Below are 8618 nucleotides of genomic sequence, written 5' to 3' on the forward strand. Positions count from 1 at the left end.
TAATGGCCTTATCTAGAAATCTAAGAGAATCAACTAATAAGGTTTTAAAACAAATAAAAGAGTTTGGTAAGATGGCTTAATATAAAAGATTCTAGGAACAATATGCAAAGTAAGATTCCATGTGTATAGAACTGTGTATGCACAAATCTGTGCAATGTGTTTTATAATCACACTTTAAATGCATAGCAAATGGGTGGAAGTATACATGCAGAGCTGTTAGCACTTATTACTGTTGAGGGATTTGCAATGGAGGTGGGTGGGTAGATAGGAACAAATGAGTTTTCTTTCTCTTTTTACATTTCTTTCCTGTTTACATGTTTCAACCATGGGCATGTATTTTTTTATGTAATTAAAAAACTAATAAATATGAAGATGAATCTGCATACGCCAATCAAAAAGTTAGAAGTGTGTTGGAAAAAGGATTTACAAAAGCAGTAAATACCCCAAAATACACAAATGACTAGGAATAAACCTAACAAGAACTATTCTGGACCTATGTGAGAAAAATGAACAAAACAAATAGGAATTCCATAGAACTTCACCAAGAAAGATAAAGGAAGCTTTGATCAAGTTCATAGATATACCATGTTTCTGGGTAGAAAGACTAAAAATTGAAAAGAAAAAGCATTTATCTCTAAACTTAATTATATATTGAATGCAAACCCAATTAAAACTCAATGGGATGTTTCTGTGGGACCTTGATAATGGGGTTCAAAAGCTCATGCAAGAATAACGGGGTGCGCTTAGCCAAGGAAATATTGAAGAAAAAGAAAATAAAGAAGTAGAATAAAATTGTCAGATTTAGCATATAAAAATAAGTGTGAATTCAATTTAATTGGGCATCTGTGTTTTATCTGGTAAGCCTAAGTGTAAGACAGCCTCCTAAAGGTTTAAACATACTAATACTGTAATACCAAAAAATAAAAATATAGTGTGAGCTCAGAGCTAGACAGACAGACTGATGGGACAGAAGACCCAGAAATAGACCTTCCCATATAATGAAGGACAAGGAAGAGTTAGTTATTCAACAAATGTTGCTCAATTAATTTATAATTTGGGTTACTTCATGCTGTGTATCAAGATAAATTCTAAACACTTTAAAAGATTATATACAAAAAATGAAACGATCAAGTAACCTAGGAGAAAATATAGGTGAATGTTTATTTTATGGTGGGACACAGACCTGTTAAGCATAAGCTAAATGTTTCCAGGTCCTTCTGCCTCCTGGTGATAACCTTTGTCCCTTTCCTATGCAAATGAAGGAACATAGGTCCTCCTCTGACCTGCTGTAAGAATCTAATACTTTCCCCAATATTTTTGAGGGTTCCTTGAGGTTACTTTGCTCTAAACATTCTTGCTGTCATTGAAGTCTTGATCCACACTTTGCTGCCTTCCTTTGTGTGGCTACTGACCTCTTCAATAGTGCCTCCCTATTCTCTTTCTCCTTTATGGCCCCAAACCTCACTAACACCAGGCAGTCACTTCTATAACTTTTCCCGAGACATAGGTAAAATGGACATGACTTACGAAGCAGCGTAGAAAACCATTTAAACTTCAATACTTAATATTGTAAAGTCTCTAAGCTATCTCTGCAGCAGAGTGGGATTTTTTTTTCTGGCATTTTCCTCTTTTATCCCCAGTCAGCTCTCAGGTTATTGGGGTCTGATCTCCTTCCTGGGACCTCCTCCTCCCATCTTCTCTGGTCTTCCTTACTCACTGCCACCTGAGCAGCCAGGTACAAACCCCAATTCCTTTATCTCGGTGTTCTCAGATTTCACCTTGCATGGGAATCACCTGGAGGGCTTGTTAAAATATCTACTGCACAGTTTCTGATTCAGTAAGTCTGGGTTGGAGCCCAAGAATCTGCATTTCTAACAAGTTCCCAAGTGATGTTGATGTCCTGGTCTGGAATCACACTTTGAGAATCACTGATCTACTTAACTGTGCAGAGAAAGTTAACTCTCTTCCTCTCAATTTCGCTGTGTCCATATTATGCTCAAGGTACCCTCTTTTCCCCTGCCTAAAAGCCAATATTTTCTTCCTTCTTCATAAGCATAAAAACAAAGTAAGATACAATAAATGAAAAGAAGAAAATTTTCTCTAAGTAAAAAAATTAATATTTGTGGCATATGTGGAAGACAAATGATTAATGTTATTAGATTATAAAGACTCTAAAATGTTAAGAAAAAACTTGTAATTGAGAATGAGATATGAATAATTGGATTTACCAGGAAAGAGATTCAAATAGCCAATGAACGCACAAAAAAAGTTTCACATTACTAATAATTAAAAATTTGAAGTAAAAACATCAAAGAAATAATAGTTCTTAACAGATAAAATTAGCAAAATTCTTTTGAAATAGTAATGCCTGGGGTTTACAGTAAAACAGGAATTCTGATATATTGCTGTGGGAAATAAAATTGCTATAATCTTTCTGCAGAAAATTTGGCACTGTTAAGAACTTTGGATAGGGGAAACCATTCTGAGATGTGAGGAGAGATTTCAACAAGGATATTTATTGTAGAATTATTTATAAGAGGGAAAATGGGAAACAACATACATGTCCTCCTACAACAGGGGATTGGCTAAATAAATTATGGCATATTGACAGGATTGAATACCTGCAGCATGTAAAGTCATACTTTGGAGACTATCTCATGCTGGGGGGAAGTGCTTCAATAGATTGTTAAGTTAAAAAAATTAGAATATAAAAACTATATATGCTCAATCCTAAGAGAATAAAGATTTATATTCATCGATAAAAAATTAGAAAGGAATATGTCAAATTTTTGACAGTAGTCATTTCTGGTTTATAGGTGATATTTGTGCATTAAATTTCTCTGAACTTTCTGAATTTGTCACAATAAACATGAGCTACTTTTATAATAAGGAATACAGTTCCAGTTAGATAGGAACTTGGTTTCTTTATTCACAGTAATCGGATAGAAGGGTGGGTGTGAGAGAGGAAGCTCAGAGATGGAGCACACAGTGGACCCCTGGGATGGGGAGCTTCTCTGCTGTCCTGGTCTCCCCCCACCCAGCTTTTCTTGTGCAGTTTAATGTGCCTCCATTTACTGATTCATGCACAAGTATTTGGGTCCGGAGATTATCTGGGAGGGAACAGACCGAGGGTGCAAGCCTATGCTGACTGCGTGTATGTAGAGAAGTTAGGTGGGGAGGCAGACTGGTAACCCAGGTTAGCGCGACTCAACCCAGGAGGAACTAGAGAAGCCCACGGAGGGGAAGACAGTGATGGTAAAGAGAAGACAGAGATAAACTTAGATTCTGCATTCCTGAGGCTGGCAGAGCTCTAGGGCTAGAAAACTAAGGACACACTGGGCCCGAGCTCAGGCCGCTGTGGCACTAGGCAGTGTCGTGGGGTAGAAGAGAGTCTGGTCTTGGTGTCAAGTCGGCTTGGGCTCTGAGAGCAGCTTTGCCATTTTTGCTGTGTAACCTGTGCACATTACTTCCCCTCTCTGAGCCTTAGCAGCCTCATCTGTAATGTGGGACTCTAAGTGTGGTTCGGGTTGGATGATAAAGAGTCCTGGGTTCATGCCCATGAATAAAGTGGGTGGTGAAGAAATGGCAGAGACACGTGAGGGACTGTTGGTGTGTCTGCTGAGCCAGCCCAGGAGGGGGAAACATAACACGCACAGATGCTTCTCTGTCTCCTAAACCGCGGTGAGAGCACACAGGGCTCCGGCTGAGGAGAGGAGGAAGCAGACGGGCACTGGGGTGAGTGGAGAGAAAGGCCGAGAAAGGCCCAGGCCTGCTCTCGAAGGTTCCTGCAGGCTCCTCATAAGAGGCCCCCAGCCCAGTAGCAGGTCTGAGATCAGGGGGACGCAGGACCAGAATGAGACTGCACTCTACCCCCAGCTGGCATCCCGCCCTCTCCCCTGCCCTGCCTGCCATCCAGCTAGGGCGGGAAGGTCCTTGATCATTACACATAGTCAAAGAGACCAGCATTCTGCATCTGCACGTCAGGTCTTTACATTTGAGCCCAACCAGCGTTCCTGGCTGTTGCACCCAATATGTCCTGTGCGAGCTGGGCTCTCCCTCCCGTTGGATCACTTGACTTTGGGCAAGTCACCTAATGTCCTTGGCTGTCATGAACTTATCTGTAAATGAGGGTGATGGATCATCAGTAACGGCTCCTCTAAGACAGGTATTCCACATGTTTCTATTAATGCTCAGATGTGGGGCTGTAGAGATGGAACAGAGGGCCCGGCACCCCACAATCCCATCCTCCCTAGGTGCTTCAGCTGCACTGGGGGGACGCCACAGGAGGCTGAAACAGGCGGGGAGGTGTGCACAGCAGAGGGGACCCTGTCCTGGAGACTGGCTACTCGCTGAGAACAGAACTGGAAGGGGTGGAGGACAGTGGGTACCGGAGTGGGGCCTGGAGTCTTACTATTTCAGAGTTATACATTTTCAACCTTTTTAAAGCCTTTGAATTTCTTTTCATAAAGGTGGATTCTGGCAGGAGCTCAGAACCGACCTCACTGACCTTCACCCAGATGCACGTGGTTCCCTGCGGCTCTTCTTATGAGAGAAAAACTAAAATTGGTAACCATTAGTACAATCCTCTCATTTTACCAAAGGCCAGAGAGGGGAAGCAGCTGGCCTAAGGTCACACAGCCTGACAATGTCTGAGTAGGGTGAGCACCCAAGGGGGTTGACCTCCAGTCCAGGCTCTTGGAGTGCCAAGTGCTGCTTCCAGATGAGCCACGAGGCAGGGCATGGGACCTGGGACAGAAGAGTCTGATGCTGCAGACCACAACAGCTCCTGAGATAGGGGGCCTTGAGCAAGGGCAGTGGTGATGAGCGGCTGCCCACTTCTTACCTCCAGCTTATGCCTGCAGGCTGAGGGCAGAGGAAGCGGAGAAGATGTGGGGGACAGGTCCCTGTCCCCCAGGACTCCTTGCCCTTTGATGAGTTTGTGTCTTTGTCCAGAGTGGAGCCTGGGGACTGGTTTCTACTTTCACTTTCCTTGGTGCGCTTGCTGTGTGTCTCAGGGACAGTTGCTTGACCTCTCTGACCTCAGGTTCTAACCCGGTCACAGCCAGGTTTGATGAAGACCTGTTGCTAACGAGAAGACAGAGATCGACATGTGATCACAAGGTCCTGGTAGAGCCTCTGCTCCCCAGGTTGACTGGGGCTGGGGTTGGCAGCCTTGGTCCTTTGTCAGGCTGTAGTGAAAATCAGAGAAAAAGAGTTTGGTTTTTTGCTTTAGACTCTTATATTTCTCTCCCCCTCTCATATCTCTTCTCCTGCAGCAGAGACCAGGAGATAAATGACGCAAGACAGGTAGTGCTGAATTTTCACTTTTGCCATTTACCGGCCATGACACTGAGCAGGTGATTGTTCCTTACCTGTAGAAAGGGGAGGCTGACGGCAATAACACTTGGTTCTGTCAGGTTCGGAAGACACACGTTTTCTCTCCCTTCCCCTCCCCCCCCCCACACGCCCACGCACCCTCCCCACTTCAGCACCATCCTGCAGGGCCAAGAATGGCCCAGAGAAACAGGTACAACTGGAAAGCAAGGACGAAAGTGGACACTGATGGAAACGAGGTGGCGAGGCCTCAGAAGGGAGAGACACACAGGGACACAATGGGGTAGACAAAGGCGCAGAGAAGCAGAACCTGAGGGCACAGACGGGAGCAGGGGAAGGTGCTGGGAACACAGTCTGCAGCTACAGGGAGAGAAGGGGCAGCTCAGGAGGGGAGGCAGGTGGAGGAATATTTATTCTTCCCTTCACGTTAGCGGAGGGAAAGGCTAAAGGAAAGAGGCGTGAGACCCTGAGACCACATGGGCGACTGCCAGAGGGACCCAGCAGAGCGAGGAAACAAGAGGGAGAGGGGCAGGGAGAGGGGCCAGGGCAGCGTGTCCACAACAGATGCTGAGAAGCAGGTGTGAGGCCTACGAGAAGGACATGGGGTGGGGTCGTGCAAAGGGCTGGTGACCAGCAAGGAGCAGGCACAGCCCAGCTGGGGTCAGAGAAAGCCAAGTGGTCTGACGGGGGAGGTGGGAGGGGCAGGCCAGTCCGGTCCCCCAGAGCCAGCTGGAAGAGCCCAGGAGCAGGCGATGGGAGACTGGGCCAGGCAGTGGGGAGGCTCCAGTGAGAGGCCCGGGGCAGTGCCAGAAGGGGAAGGCTCGTGAGTTAGAGAGGGTGAGGGGTGACAAGGACAGCTAGAGAGGGCTGCACTGAGGGCAAATCCAGAGGCAGAGAGACAGAGAGCAAGAGAAAGAAAGGCAAAAAGAGTGAGCTGAAGGCCCAGTCGGAGACCATTAGAGCTGGACAGAAAGCGGAGGGGGAGGTGGAACATAAGCTTTGGAGACAGAGATAGCAACAGAGACAGAGGCAGAGAGGACAAGTGAGGGAGGTGGAAAGCAATACAGAGAGAGTCTCCCAGGCCCAGAGAAAGAGGAAGGAACAGGTGGACAGAGAGAAAGGAAGAGAAGGCAACACAGGGAGCCTGGTGCACACTCACATAGACACGGGAAGCGACAGGCAGAGAGACCAGCATGGCCAGTGGAAAGAGCAGACCAGGAAGGGCTCCTTCCCACAGCTCAGCCAGCAAGGTTGGGGACAGAGGCACAACAGCCTCACTTCTCCCCAGGATGCCTGGGGACACTGCTGTCCTGAACTTAATAACCTGCAGGGCAGGGGGTGTGGGCAGAGCCCTCTCAGCCTCAGGGGGCCACTCCTGAGGGGCACATGGCCCCAGGGCCCCTCCAGGACAGTTCCTGTAGACATGAGCTCAGGGAGGAAGCCCTGGGCTCCCACTGTGGGCCCCACTCCCCCGAGGGCCTCAGGCCCTGCCCTCTAGAGGACAGAACAAAGTTCAGTGTGAACAGGGCTTGAGAGAAGTTATCTGTGGGGCATGTGGTATCCTGGGAGGAGGGCAGGATTCAAAGAAAACAGGTTTCGAATTTTTGGTTTGGCTGGGTCGGGGACTCCTAGCTAGATCTCTGTCCCTGAAAGCTCCCTGGAGCTGTGCACTGGCCCCTGGGGGCGCTGGCGGCTGGTTCATGTCCTCAGCCCGTTCCCAGCCTTGCAGCTTGCTCCCCAAGGGCTGCACCCTTCCCATCCCAGAAAGGTGGCAAACATAATTTCCTAGCTAAAGGCCAGATAGACCAGAAATGGTTGGACAAAGGATTTGTATTTCTGATCAGCAAATTTATTTATATGGAAAAATAGCTGCTTCAAGTCCTTTCTGAAAGAAGGCAGAGCGAGGGGAAGAAAAAGAAAAAAGGAATACTTTACAAAAGTATACAAATTAAATTCATTCTAGTGTGCATGTAATGAAATATCTTATTCCTTATAAAACAATACAATTACCCAAATCACTGCTGTCCTGGAAATCCTAAAAGTAGTTTCTTTCCATAACACAAGACAGAATTAGAGGGAAAAAAATGGCAGAGTGGAGGTAACCTCCTGGATTCCTGCTCACAGAGAGGGAGGCATATATCTCGGTCTGCTACACATGAGTGGATCGGTCCCCTGCAAGAACAGTGTTGTAGATTGATGGAGAATCAGCATGGGATACAAAAAGCAGGAAAAAGAAAAGGTGAACGGGAGATAAGATCACGAATTGTGGAGAGTGAAAGACAAGTAGAGAGTAGAGCCTGGAAGGGCTGTGCCTGCCTCGGCAGCAAGGGAGGTGGGATCAGTCCCACAGGAGAAAGCCTTGCTTCCCCACTGACCTCCACACCCACCAGACAGGGATCTGCCTGAAGTTGGTGCAAAATCACCACGGGAGATGTGGGGCTCCGTGGAGAGGAGACATTAGCGGGAAGCATCTTGAACTTCCTGAGCTCTGTGCCAGGACTGTGCCAGGCGGGGGAGGGGCTGGTCTGGGCTACCACTGGAGACGATTAGGAGACAGGTAAATTGCCTCTACCACTCAGGGGGTCCAGATCGATGGAGGTGAACACTGAATACGGGACTCTAACCTGGAAACCGCAGCGCTCAGGGTGGATCAGAAAGAGCAAGAGCTCCTGCTGAACAGGCATGAGATTGTGGGAGGGCGACATAAAAGAGACAAAGGGGGCACCCTGATGACTCAGCCCCCTACCTGGCACCTGCCAACCCCTGAAGAGTCGCCCCCAGTGCTAGCGCTCTGTGGGCGGGCGGTCACCATTTTCGGGTTCCACAACCCAGCCGCTGTGCTGTGATACAGTGTCAGGCGGCTCCCTTCCCCCAGCCTGGGGACCCTCGCAACAAGCTCCACCCTTACACAACCTACGGTCAACTAGCTGGACCCATACTGATGTGTGAAATCAGAGTGCTTCCCCAGTCATGAGAGACTAGCGCCCCCAGGACTTGCAGGAGCTGGGGCGGGTGAAGCTATCGACTGTGGCACTTTCAGGCGCTGGGGCGATGGGCGGACTGTGGCACCACCCCCTCCCCCTAGCCAGCATCTTTAACGTGAAAGTGGTAAGTGCCACCTCTGGAGGTAGCGAGAGACAAGAAAAGCCACTCTCTGCCACTAGTGTGAATCCACGGGGCCCTGGCACAGATTAAAAGTTGACAGCCCAGTGACTTTACTCATCAGACTGGATTTGGTCATCCGGTCGGATCAAAATCCTGGGGCTGGACTCTTGCCTCCAGTT

The sequence above is a fragment of the Eulemur rufifrons genome, chromosome 8 (genome assembly GCF_041146395.1).
Source record: "Eulemur rufifrons isolate Redbay chromosome 8, OSU_ERuf_1, whole genome shotgun sequence".
Classification (NCBI taxonomy): Eukaryota; Metazoa; Chordata; class Mammalia; order Primates; family Lemuridae; genus Eulemur; species Eulemur rufifrons.